A 14,212-nucleotide genomic window follows, 5' to 3' on the forward strand; every position below is an offset into this window, starting at 1 on the left:
ATACCAATCTCCCAATTTATCCCTTACCCCTGGAAACCATAAGTTTGTTTTTTATATCTGTAACTCTATTTCTGTTTTGTAGATAAGTTCATTTGTAGCATTTTTTTAGATTCCACATTTAAGCTATATCATATGATATTTGTCTCTCTCTGTCATTAGATTTTACAGCTCAAGAATAATCCTCTTGCTTTATCCTCTGTGCCCAGTGGGGAGGCAGCCTTATCTTCCATATCCACCTGCCTGGTGGCCCCACACCCTCCCTTGGCAGCTGCTTCTCCTCCTTAGCTCTGGAAGGTAGCCCTGACCCCTTGAACCTGAGTGGCCACCCTGACCCCTTTAGAACTAAGGAGAGGGGACCCATCTCCCAGGTCTGTACCCAGTGGACCTGTGGTGGTAGTAGAAGCCTGCCAAACCTTGGTACTGCCTTCAGGGTCATTCTCTCCTTTGCTTGGGGGATAACACATATTTACAGCTGGATAGCTCTATTAGCACATCCTGTAGAATCCTAGAAATCTGACAGATTACTTTCATTTTGTCCTATCTCTGTCTCCTTCAGTCCAAGCTGGCAACTGTTTTTGCTGGTATAACCTCATCTCTACTCTTAGGTTCTGCTAAGATGGCTGATTGGATCCATAAATCACAAGCCTGTAATTTCTTTAGCAAACGTTCTTTGGCCATGCCCTCAGTGTTCTCTCAAGAGAATGCTTTCTCATTTTTTACAATATGCATAGGGTGAGAATTTTCCAAATCTTCAAGTTTTGCTTCTTTTTTTGCTTAACAATTTCTTCTTCAATTTATCTCATAAGCAGCCAGGTGAAAAATGGCTGTACCTTCAACACTTAGACATTTTTTCAGATAAGTATCCAAATTCATCAGTTACAAGTTCTACTTTCCATAAAACACTAGAACACAATTAGGTCAAGTTCTTTGCCCCTTTGTAACAAGAATTGCCTTTCCTTCAGTTTCAAACAATGTGTTCCTCATTTTCATCTGAGCTCTCACCAGAAGCACCCTTGAAGTTCATATTTCTACCAATATTCTGTTCATGATGATATATGTATAACCAACTCTAAGATGAGAGAAGCTTTCTCTACAGCTCTCCTCTTCTCTGTCTGAGCTCTCAACAAAATTGCCTTTAATATCCATATTTTTACCAACAATCTCTGAAAGGCAGTCTAGTCTTTTTCTAACATGCACCTCAAAACTCTCCCAGCCTCTACCCAAAACTCAGTTTCAAAACCGCTTTCACATTTTTAGGTATTTGTTACAAAAGCACTCTACTTATTGGTACGAAAATTGGTGTTAGTTTGCTAGAGCTGCCAAAACAAAGTACTATAGACTAAGTGACTTAAACAAAAGAAATGAATTTTCTCACAGTTCTGGAGGCTAGAAGTCCAAGATAAGTTGTTGCAGGTTTAGTTTCTTCTAAGGCCTCTCTCCTTGGCTTGTAGATGCCTTCTTCTCTCTGTATCTTCTGTGCTGCCTGTGTCCCAATCTCTTCTTGACACCAGTCATATCAGATTACAGCCCACTCATGTGATCTCCTATACCTCTTTAAAGTTCCTATCTCCAAACATATTCAAACTCTGAGCTACTGGGGATTGTGACTTCAACATATGAATTCTGGGAGGACACAATTCAGTCCATAACATCTCATAACTACAGCATAGTGTTGATAAACCAATATTACATGACAAGGATCCTCCTTCCTACAATGTCAAATAAGATTCACCTCACTTACTTACAGGACTTCACCCAGACTCAAAGAACATGAGGCTTCTAATAACAATTTCTTTAACACATGTTAGACATTTTTTTTTAACATTCCCTCCTCCAAGTCTATTGGTCATCTCAAAGCTATTCCTACATTTTGAGTTTTTCCTACAATAGCAACTCACTTTTAGGTACCAAAATATGTATTACGTATTCATTGTAGCATAATAACTTGCCTCAATATTGATCAACTTAAAACAACAAAAATTTATTGTCTCACACAATTTCTTAGTGTTATGAATCTGAAAGAAGCTTATCTGGGTATTTCTGGCTCAGGATTTCTCACAAGGTTTCTCTAGTCAAACTGTTGACCAGAGATGAAACTACTTCCAGGTTTGACTTTGACAGGAGTTTCACTTCCAAACTCAACCAGATGGTTGTTGGCAGTTCTCAATCTGGGGGGAAACTCATCAATGATAATACATATTTTAATGAAAATAGCTGTAGATAATATTGATTGAACACACTTGCAAGTGCTTGTGTATTTATACTCACAAGGACGCTGCTATGTTAATATTATGGTTTAACCATTGTACATGCTTACACAAGCAGTGGTAAGAATTGAAACTTGAAAGCAAATGGTTTTAATTTTGGAAAACTTAAAAATTACTTTCATTACTTCTCTGTCCAAAATAGCCTGGTAATTCCAATTTTGATACAGAGTAAGGGGAAAGTTACAAAGACAGAAGAAAGAAAAAGCAGCCCTGCATAAATTAGGAATATATGCAGTAAAATCACTCTATACCTAACATAATATTTTTGTTAGAAGAATGATAGATGATTGTGAAGAAAAATATATACAATAGAAAAATATAAAAGTAATAAAATTTTCTACACACTATACATCTGGACTATATTTTATTATTATCTTTCATATACAGTATTCTTGGTGTTATATTTTTCTATAAACATGACTATACCCATGTGTTTATTAATGTGTATTTGCAGAATCTATAACTGCATGTGTAGTTCATTAGTTACTACCTAGCAACCATATTTACACATTTTACTCTTCGGAAGACTGGAAGTATTGGAAAGAGAAAGGAAAGTTAAACCAAAAAATTTAAAGTTCAAATTAATGAGAGAGTGCTGAAGGGATATGTATGATTGTGTGTATGATAAATTGAGAACAAAATGAAATAAAAAATAAAGATATTAAAATTACAAGGAATATTGGCACTGCTCTAGTTCAACTCCTTACCTAGAATATGAGCTTATTTTTCTTTATAATTATACCATTTTAATATTAATACTATCTTGATTCCAAATTCATCTTTTTCTACATACTATAAAGTTCTCAGTCCTTGGAAATCATCAGTTTGATTTTTTAAATAAACATCTTTTAAAAGAAGTATTAGATTTAGAGAATTATTGCAAATGTATTATAGAGAGATCCCATATACCCCACACCCAATTTACCCTATTATTAACATTTTCTATTACTAGGATGTATTTGTCAAAATCAGTGAACCAATATTGACATGCTATTATTAATTAAAGTCAATTCTTTATTCAGTTTTCCTATGATTTCATCCAGGATACCACATTACATTTAGTCATCAAGTTTCCCCAGGCTCTGCTCGGTTGTGACTGTTTCTTAGGCTTTCCTTGTTTTTTTTTTTTTTGCCCTTGACAATCTTGAGGATTACTGGTTACGTATTTTAACATTTCATAGCATGTCCCTCTATTAGAATTTGTCTGATATTTTTCTCATGATTAAATTTGAATAATATATTTTGGAAAAGAAGAATACAGAGCTGAAGTGCTATTCTGAACCCATCACAGCAAAGGCACATGCTATCAATGTGACTCATCACTGTTGATGTTAACCTAATCTCCTAGCTTGGGGAATTGTTTTTTCTCCACTGTGAATCGACCCTTTTTTCCTCCCTGACCTTACTGTCCTCTTTGGAAGAAAGTCTCTATGCACAGCCCATACTAAGGAGTGGGGAATTGTCTCTACCTCCTTAAGGGCAGAGTATTTACAGAAATTATTTGCAGTTTATCTGCATGGGAGACATCCCCGCTATTTATTTATTCAAGCATTTATTTGTATCAGCCTAGATTCATGGAGATACATTTTATACTTTTGGTTATAATCTAATACTCTGTTAACCATGGTTTTTATTTTATGTATTCTGATGTTTTGGCATCTGGGGCCCTACTGACCCTGAAGAGACTGTCCCTCCCGGGGTTAGCCAATTCCTACCTATAGTAAACACCTCACCCTTACGTGCGCCTTCAAATACATACCAACCAGTCTAGACGCCATACCCCCAACTACCTCCTTTTTGGGACCCTTACATGCCAGGCTACTCTCCACCTGCCCTAATCACCCCTGACAACTAAGGACAGCCCCTATGCTGCAGAGCCCACTGAAATGATTCAGACTAGCCTGTTGACATTGCCTTTCCTCTTCCTTCCTGCAGAAACCATAGTAAAAGCTCTTGACCGATATTTCCCCAACATCCCTGCCTCCTGACCAACTCTGGTGCTTCCCATGCATGACAGGAGCCTTTGCCTTGGAATCTGTGAGTATCTGTGTGTGCCTTTGTTTATAATAATTTTATATCTTCTTGATAATTTGACCCTTTAATCAATTTATCAATTAACCTTCTTTATCTAAAAGGTCTTTTTAAATTTATTTATTTTATTTAATTTATTTTTGGCTGCGCTGGATCTTCGTTGCTGCGCGCGGCCTTTCTCTAGTTGCGGCGAGCGGGGGCTACTCTTCGTTGCGGCATCCGGGCATCTCATTGCGGTGGCTTCTCTTGTTGCGGAGCCTGGGCTCCAGGCGCACAGACTCGGTAGTTGAGGCGCATGGGCTTAGTTGCTCCGCAGCATGTAGGATCTTCCCAGACCAAGACTTCCCAGACCGTGTCCCCTGCATCGGCAGGTGGATTCTTAACCACTGAGCCACCAGGGAAGCCCTATCTAGAAGTTTTGACATAAAGTATGTTTTAGATTTTTTTTTCCTGATATTAAAATAGCCACCTCAGCTCTTTTTTGGGTCCTACTTGGGTGAAATATTTTTCTTCCTTTCTTTTGTTTTCAACTTATTTGTATCTCTGGATCTAAAGTAACTCTTTAGACAGAAAATAGAGTTACAGAAAGAAAATAGGTCATATATTTTATCCGTTCTTCAAGACTCTTTTAATTGAGGAGTGTAATTCATTCATAATTAAAGTGATTACTGATAAGAAAAGACTTACTTCTACCATTTTGCTATTTTCTATATGTCATATTTTTTGTTCCTCAATTCCTCCAATACTCCCTTCTTTTGTGGCTTACTGTACTTTCCCTAGTGCATTTTTTGGATTACCTCCAAATTTCCTTTTCTATACATTTTTTAGTTATTTTCTTGGATCCTGGGAATTGTAGTTAATATCCTAAATTTCTAACAGCCTAGTTTGAGTTGATACCAAGATAGCTTCATTAGCATACAAAACTGCTCCTCTTCAGGTCCATCCTTAACTTTTTTTTTTTTTTTTTTAAGAAATGGCTCCTAGGTTCTTTTTTTTTTTTTTTTAATGCTTTCCTTTTTTTTTTAAATTTTTATTTATTTATTTATTTATTTATTTATTTATTTATTTATTTTAAATTTATGGCTGTGTTGGGTCTTCGTTTCTGTGCGAGGGCTTTCTCTAGTTGTGGCAAGTGGGGGCCACTCTTCATCGCTGTGCGCGGGCCTCTCACTATCGCGGCCTCTCTTGTTGCGGAGCACAGGCTCCAGACACGCAGGCTCAGTAATTGTGGCTCACGGGCCCAGCTGCTCCGCGGCATGTGGGATCTTCCCAGACCAGGGCTGGAACCCGTGTCCTCTGCATTAGCAGGCAGATTCTCAACCACTGCGCCACCAGGGAAGCCCCATCCTTAACTTCTGATGAGACACTATCACCAGAACTTTTCTTGCTTTTTAAAGCATAGTTTCCCTGTTCTTTGAATATATTTATAATAGCAGCTTTGATGCCTTTGTCTGTTAAACCCAACATCTTGGTCCTCTCACGGGCAGTTTCTGCTTCCTATTTTTTTTCCTGTGTATGGGTCATACTGTCCTGTTTCTTTGTATGTTTTATATATAACTTTTTGCTGTTGGAAACTGAACATTTTAGATAATATAGTTTAACAAACCTGGATAGTGATTTCTCTCCCTCCTCACCAGAACTTGTTTTAGTTGTGGTCTGTTTATTTGTTAGTGATTTGGCTAGACTATTTTAGTGAAGCCATTTCCCTGCACTGTGAAACCTCTGATGCTGCTCTTTGGAGGGCACAGCCTTAGGCACTACGCTCAGAGTTAACCTGGGATGCCAACAGTTTTGGAAGAGCTCTCCTTGGCTATCTCTTTTCCTGATCTCTCTGTTAATTGTCTGCCTAATTTGCTTTCCACCCAGCTATTAGGATCCACTAATTGCATGCTGATTGCTGTATTGTTTTCAACAAGTCTTTATGGCATAAACTGCTCTGGAGTCTAATCCAATTAAATTGGAACAGGGGTAGTTTTTTTGCCAGTGGTCTTTGAGGTTCCTTCCAACCTCTGAAGTCTCTTCTTAGCTTTCTCTTTCTCCAGTTCTCTCTGGTGAAAATGGACTATGTTTTACCTTGCTGCTTTTAAACAAAAGGAACTATTGTTTTAAAGAGTGCCTTTAGGCTTGAACTTCCTCACACTTTTTAAAAAATTTTTTTTAACTAAGTTATTTTTGAAGTTTGAGAGCTTTGGGTTTCTTTGTTCTCATAGATTGCCTCATCCCAAGAAAAAGAATCTCTAAGCTTCTAAACAGGTAATTGGGAGGAATGATAGCCTCTGGTCTTCTCAGCTTGTTTCTATTTTTATAGCAGCGCTGCCTTATTAGCAACCTGATGTGAGGGAGATTGGGGCTTCAGAATTTTCAGCCTGTCAAACCTAGGGTATATATGTAGCAGATGAGTGGGACTGGGTAGAGAAGAGAGTACCCAACATTTCCTCACACACACTCACCAGAAAGAAGTAGAAATGCTCACATCCTTCCTCCCCTCTATATGAAATAGTGTATTCCTCTGATTGGGAGCTGAGTAGAGAGGGAGCCTAATCTTGGTCACACCCACCCAGAGTGACTCTTTATGCTAAATTGGGGGTGGGGTGGGAAAGGTAGAGAGCAGTTCATGGCTGGATCACATAGACTCTAACTGTTCTTATCAAGTTTTAGTAGATTTTCTTGAATAAATGTTTATTTGCTTTATACTCTTAGGACTTTAAAATGTTTCTTTATATTCTTCATCAGTTGCACTAGTTTCACCAGGAGTGGGTCCATGGAGCTCTTCACACTCCCATCCCAGAAATAAAAGCCAACCAAGGTTTTTAACTGTTGAAAGTGGAAGGAAAACTTCCCTCATTGAAGATATTTCCTTTCATGTGAAAGGAGATGCTTTAGCATAGCGTTCCCCCAGGGGAGGCAATGAGAATGGGAGCTGAAAATGCCTTGCCTCTCTTTCTCTTGGGAGGAACCTACTGACAGAAAGTGCCTATTTCCTTTTGCACCTAAATGACATATATCCAAAAAGAGCCATCTCTGCTCAACTAAATTAGCTGCAAAACTTCAAGATCTGCAAGTTTAAATTATTGGTTTACAAACTTGGAGAAATAGAAAAAGTTACATTTTAGGACAGAAAAGTAATACTGGCTGAAGCTTCTGGCTTTGCTAGAGTGAGTGGATTTAAATTTGGGATGCACTTAAAGGATGCTACAAAGCACAGGTCTTTAACTTGCTAACTTTTTTGTTTGTTTGCATTTAGTGGTTTACAGATAAATTGTGTAGCTTCTTGACATTAGGTAACAGGAGAGAACAACATGGGTTAGCACAAACTCCAAGGAGGTGTCAGGGTGTTTTGAATGTTAACGTTCAAGCTTGACCTTGAATTGGATGGCTGCAAATGAACTCTACAAACACTACAGAAGAAATGTTCTAGGCTCCAGTTTTTGGGAGCAAACATAGATTGGCAGTGCAAAGCAGAAAGAGTTATTCATAGATTTTGAATATCCAGGAAGGAAAAGAAGAGATATAAATATCATCTGGTGCCCAAGGCTTAAGACCACTCCACAATTCTAAGTCTATGATATAGCCGAAGTGTCACAAAAGGCACTGTCTGAGAGAAAAGAATGGAAAGAAATGTTCCTCCCCTTCTAGCCGTGGTAATCCATCATGCCACTTCGTGTTCTTCCTGGGGGTTTTCTCCCATTTGAATCAAAGTTCAGTAGTCATGGATTCTGGATAACCGACCTAAACTCTGTGACTTCTCGGTGAGAAACAAATTAAGAATATTTTCTTTCTTCCCTCCTTTTCTCAGATAACAGTGAATTTCTGCTAGAGTCCTTGTTAGCACTAAATGCTGGGATTTGGTATAGAATTTTTGCAGGGAAAACTGCTCAGAAGCCTGGGAACTGACCTGTATTTTTAATTCAGAGAATGTGGGGCTAGTTTAATGAAAATCTTGTGTGATCTAGTATCTCTTTGTTATCTTTAAAGTTGACATGAGAGATTTGTCATGGAACAATTCAACTCAGAGGTCCTGAGATAACCAGATCCTTTTCAGTGAGAAAAATACAAAGCTTTGTCGATTGATTGCAATGGGATTTAATATTTGACCAAATTTTCCCTGAGTATTTAACTAGTGTTATAATGTTTATATTCAAATGAGTGCATCTTATTATTTGTGTCTTTGTTGTCAATACATCTTCCATCTCTTTACAAAACCCCCAGTAGGCCACTGGAAAACATACAACTTGGCTGGTTGTAGTATGGGCTGGGAAATATGATAGGCAGACAATTTCAGTTTTTGATTCATGGTGACTTTAATGTTAATTTACTTAATAGGCTGTTTTACCAAGTTTGGAGCTTTCTGAAAGAAAATATATATATTTTTCCTGCTAGTGTCCCCATAACATACTCAAAGAAGCAAGTTCAAAAGGTTAGAACCAAAGCTATACTGATAGATTATTGAGTTCCAATAAATATTCTTGATTTCTTGCGTAACTCCTTACTGAATTCCATAGAGGTGGATACACTACTTCATTGGTGGGTCACAATTATTCCCCAGCATTTCCAATCTAGAAGAGATCTGTATTTCTGGGCAACAATGGGGAATCTCTCTCTCCCTCTCTCTTTTTCCCCTCTGATCTGACAAGTGTATCTGTACCAAGCTACCTCTCCGGTGGGTAATACCAAATTCTATACTGAAGAATAGAATGTTTACTTGCTCACATTTATCTAGGACCCTCAAATTAAACTTTTTCATAGCAAAAGAAATATTTTGGTTCTGCATCTGTTGACAGTACCTCATGCAGAATTTGGGATAAAAACATGGGTACTGTATAATGAACTCCCTTGAGCCCATCCCAACATTAATCACTGTATTATACTCTCTCACAATATATCCATATTTTTGCTGAAGTCTCTATATATCCCACTGTATCTCTGTAGACATGATAAAATCCTGACATCATTTGTCTGCCTCCTCTTTCAATTGCCATGTTCTACAAATTTAAGGATTAAAAAGTTATCATTTCCCTAATACTTTAAAAAACAACTTGTTCACATTTTAATATGATTCTGGATTGTCTTTAGGATATTTAATCTAGATTTTGAACTTTGGTTATTTTGTCAACCAATTTCTCTTAGATGTCTGACCAAAGTATATCCAACTCAGCATAGGTCTAATGTCTAAACAACATCTTCAGTAAGCCTAATGTTTAAAAAAATTTCTTTAGATGCTCAACAATGTCTTAGGAAATTACTAATACTCAAGATTTTATAGAAAAATGTCTCACTAAAAACTTAAATAAAAATACATATTCCTTGTTCTAAAATTTAAAAAAAAGAATTAAAGTCAGGTTTAAATCATCCATCCATTTGTAGATTAACCAGTTTCTCTGTACAAATAATGGATATTTTTGAAAAAGAACAATTTACTATTATTTGAAGAAAAATATAGTCCAATGAACTCTGGCAAGAAAAATAATGCACCTGTGAATGTCTTCCTATAACATCACCACCACCAACACAATGCCACGTTAAGTATTCAATGCCAACACCAAGGCATTTTAGGCAAATCGTTATTTAGGGGTGCCTGTTTATTTCAATCAGTATAGCAATTGGGTATTAGATCTACTTTACTCCCTTATCTGTCAACATATTGAAATTTTTGTATTAGAGTCAGAAAGATGCTAGCTAACTAAAAAAACTTATCACCAAAACAGTTTTATATTTAAATTTTAATACTGTTATGTCTTGAAGGATTGATAAATGTCATACTTTCATCAAAAATTCAAATATGTGACATTTGAGTATTTTACTACCATATATTTGTATTGTATCTTCTTCTTGTAGCCTTACCATCTATATCAGCAGTCCCCAACATTTTTGGCACCAGGGACTGGTTTCGTGGAAGACAGTTTTTCCATGGCCCAATTCCTAACAGGCCACGGACCAGTACCGGGTTGGTACCCCTGATCTATATGATGCTTCAGAAAGTTTGTTCTCTTTCCCTATATATGCATCTACTTGTACAGGTTCTAAAAAAAATTTAAGAAATAAAACAGAAATGACTTAAGATGAATGGAAACTATTAATATTTTCCTTAACTTGGTATGGTTTATGTATAGATACTCAATTCTTTTTTTTTTTTTTATAAATTTATTTTATTTTATTTATTTATTTTTGGCTGCATTGGGTCTTCGTTGCTGCGTGTGAGCTTTCTCTAGTTGCGACGAGCGGGGGCTACTCTTTGTTGTGGTGCGTGGGCTTCTCATTGCAGTGGCTTCTCTTGTTGCGGAGCATGGGCTTTAGGTGCACGGGCTTCAGTAGTTGTGGCTTGCGGGCTCAGTAGTTGTGGCTCACGGGCTCTAGAGCACAGGCTCAGTAGTTGTGGTGCATGGGCTTAGTTGCTCTGTGGCATGTGGGATTTTCCCGGACCAGGGCTTGAACCCATGTCCCCTGCAATGGCAGGCAGATTCTTAATCACTGTGCCACCAAGGAAGCCCTAGATACTCAATTCTTTAAAGGAAATTTAAAATACTATTCTGAAAATTTGAAGAGTATTATTCTTGACATAACATGAACAAGTTAAAGCAAGATTATAATGAGCAAGAGTAGAATTCTCAATCATTATGCCTCTTATTCACAATATCCTGACTACCCTGGCTTTCCGTCTGCAATTTGAACTCATGCGCATTATGGGAACAATGGACTTGCTGCTCCCACTGGCCAGACAGTTCTTTCCCCAGACTCTGTTTTATCATCCATGTCTTAAAATACAGATGCCACCACCTTATAGAGGCCTTCCATTACTATTTTATCTAAATTGGTCCCTATGACCATACACTGTCTTCTATTACAGTGTTTTGTTTTCTTCATCTTAATGCTATCTTAATTATCTTTTATGGATGTCACATTTTTCTATTGTCTTTCTCACCTCACTAGAATACATATTCCACGATGCTGGGTATATTTTTGTTGTTGTTGTCATTTTGCAGCTGTATTCTCAGCTTCTGGCACAGTCAAAATATTGAAAACTATTAGATACCATAAATTTTATTGAATTTACTCACAAACAGGTGAAAGGTCGAATGAAATTAACAGTGTTTTTATATGTATTGAAAAATGTGCTCTGTTATTATTTTTCACAAATTAGAAAATAATACTTAAAAGACTGAATAAATTGTCAGACACCACACTAGGCTTTCAGATACACAATAAGAATGAATTAGATAAATCCAATACCTTCAAGTGCTTACATTCTAGTGGAAAGTCCAGACAAATAATCAAATTCTTGTGGTTCAAGGAGACATGTTCTATAAGAGAATTATGCACAAAATGCTTTGCAAACCCTTAGAACCATTAATATAGCCAGCTCAGAAATTTAGAGATGGCATCTCAGAGGATGTTGTATTAGCACTGAATCAGGAGAAATGATAGGCCAACACAGGAGGTCTGAGTGAATGCTTTTCCAGAAAGATCATAATGAGCAAGGATTGGAAGGTAGGAGAGTGTGAAGAGTTTGTAATAATGTAAGTAGCTTAGCATGGCCCAGAGCGTAAGAGGACACAAAGAGAGAGGAGTTAGGGAAGTAGAAAGTATAATGGTACTTGCCTGTAGTACCAAGGAATTTAGCCTTGGTTTATTGTTTAACTACCAGTTTTTTTTTTTTTTTTAAACATCTTTATTGGGGTATAATTGCTTTACAACAGTATGTTAGTTTTTGCTTTATAACAAAGTGAATCAGCTATACATATACATATATCCCCTACCTACCAGTTTTTAAATTATCAATTTATTAATTTTATTTTGTATTTATATATGTTTTATTTATATGCTTATAATTTATTTTTATATTAATGATCAACTCAATCATTAAACTATTCCAGTTAATCAAGTATTTATAGAAGGTTTAGTATTGTACCTGCAATGTGATTGTGTGGCCTATTGAATTACTATGGACTAAAATATCCCTCAGATTATTTGTATATGTTGTTTATGAATATTTATAAACATATACATATATATGAATACATTGATTATGATTATACATATGTGTGTTTACTTCTGAGAAGAGAAGAAAATAAAAATCTAGAATTAAGTGAAGAGAATTAAAAAATAAAGGAACATTGTAAAATATGAATTCCAAATTTGTTACCTTTGTATTTTCACTATATTCAGAGAAATGTCAAGAAGAGTTCATTAGGAAAACAATTAAAATAACTGCATTATTTATTGTTGTGCCATCAAAAATGTTATATAACCCTAAACTAAATTCTGTGAAACATTTCCAACAATAACGTTTAAACTTACAAAGTAATGGATATGCAACTTCATAGGTTTTGTTCTAAGAAAGAAAAAGACAACAATATGGTATTTTATAATAATACAACAAATAAGACTACTAAAGAATATCAGAATAAAGACACAATTTCCTTATGAAATAACTAGAGTTTCAGTTAATATTGGCATCACACAAGAGGAAAAAAATGACGGATTTGAAAATTGTATCATACATGTTAAAATTGATCAATATTGAGATTTTTTAGTGTACTATTCACTATTATCAAGGCCAACAGTTATCAATAGTATGTACTATTGGCTAAACAGAAGAAAGAGAGAGACTAGCAGAGCCTGAAGAGAGTCATAAAATTAATAAAAATAAAATAATCCAACATAATAAAATTCATAATTTTTAGTGAAAAGTAAAGCTTTATAACTTAATTTTTAATGGTGGCTGTAATGTGTGAGAAGTTGGTCAATATCAAATTAGGAAAGAAAATTACAACTCTGATATATCAATTTCATAATAAAAATGTTATATTTTCCAAGACTGTACGCACTGCTTCTTAACCAGTCTTTGTTTAAGAATTATTTTGGAGGTTTTGGAAAATACACAGCTTTAACCACCTTAACCTAGTGGATCAGGTCATTCTCTGTGATTACCTGAATTTATAATATTTTAAAAATCCACTGCTTTTCTATTGATTAGAGCTGAGAATCACTGCTCTAGGATCACTTTTTTTTTGGTTCCAAGAGAAGGTACAAAGACATCTAGTGGAGGAACTGCTTCTACATATTTTTTTAAAATACATATTCATCATATCTGAATGACTGATATGTTGTTGATGATATTGACAGTGTTGACGGTCAAAATATTTGATTTATTTTGCCTTTGTGTGCTTGTGTGAGCCTTGCGACATAGCTAATTTTCACTTAAATAATTATTATAAACACTCTAAATTAAGGTAATTTAGATTGAAGAAAAAATGTCAGTTAGATTAATTTAATCAAACATTCTACATAGGGGTCAACATCTATAGTTGTGCTATCACCCTTTTCTACCAATTATAGAAAATACTTCATGGTAGTCTTTAATGAACTTCAAAACTTTTCTTGTAACCATTAGGAATATATTGTCATTAACACCTGAGATGAAAGCTATATGCCATCCTAGTTCTATAATTTTCATCTTCAGCAACAGAATGAGTTGTGGTGGTTGTATGTTAGTCTCTGAACTAAGCTGTCAGAGAAATGTACACTGAAATAATAACTACTATAGCTCTTCTCCAGCCTCTCTTAAAATGTTGTACCTTCATTTTCTCAATTCATCTTCATAGCAACATTGCAGGCCGTTTATTACCATCACCATTTTAGAGGTAGTAAAACCAAAGCTCAGAGGTATAAAATAAACAGTTCAAGGTCATTCAGTTACTAAGTGGCAGAAACGATTCAAACCAGTCTTTTCCTAAAGCCAATGATATCCTTCACACAGTTCTTACATTATGACACAATATAGCTTACAAAATATGGGATTACCATTTTTAAAAATGACTGTGAAAAAATCTCTGAGGAACACTGAATGTTACACAAAATATAATTCTACAAAAATGAATGTCTTCCTTGAATAAGGAGAGATAGAGCATCTCAAA

The 14,212-nt window shown here is 35.8% G+C and overlaps 1 long non-coding RNA gene across 1 annotated transcript; it reads left to right on the forward strand.

The window, feature by feature from the left end:
- The first annotated feature begins 650 nt into the window (after positions 1-650).
- LOC309662155 lies at positions 651-11,571 on the forward strand. Its single transcript, XR_014264545.1, has 2 exons — positions 651-5,235; positions 5,639-11,571. It is a non-coding gene; the product is annotated as an uncharacterized lncRNA (long non-coding RNA).
- The last annotated feature ends 2,641 nt before the right edge of the window (positions 11,572-14,212 follow it).

The sequence above is a fragment of the Balaenoptera physalus genome (genome assembly GCF_965194825.1).
Source record: "Balaenoptera physalus genome assembly, chromosome: 5".
NCBI lineage: Eukaryota > Metazoa > Chordata > Mammalia > Artiodactyla > Balaenopteridae > Balaenoptera > Balaenoptera physalus.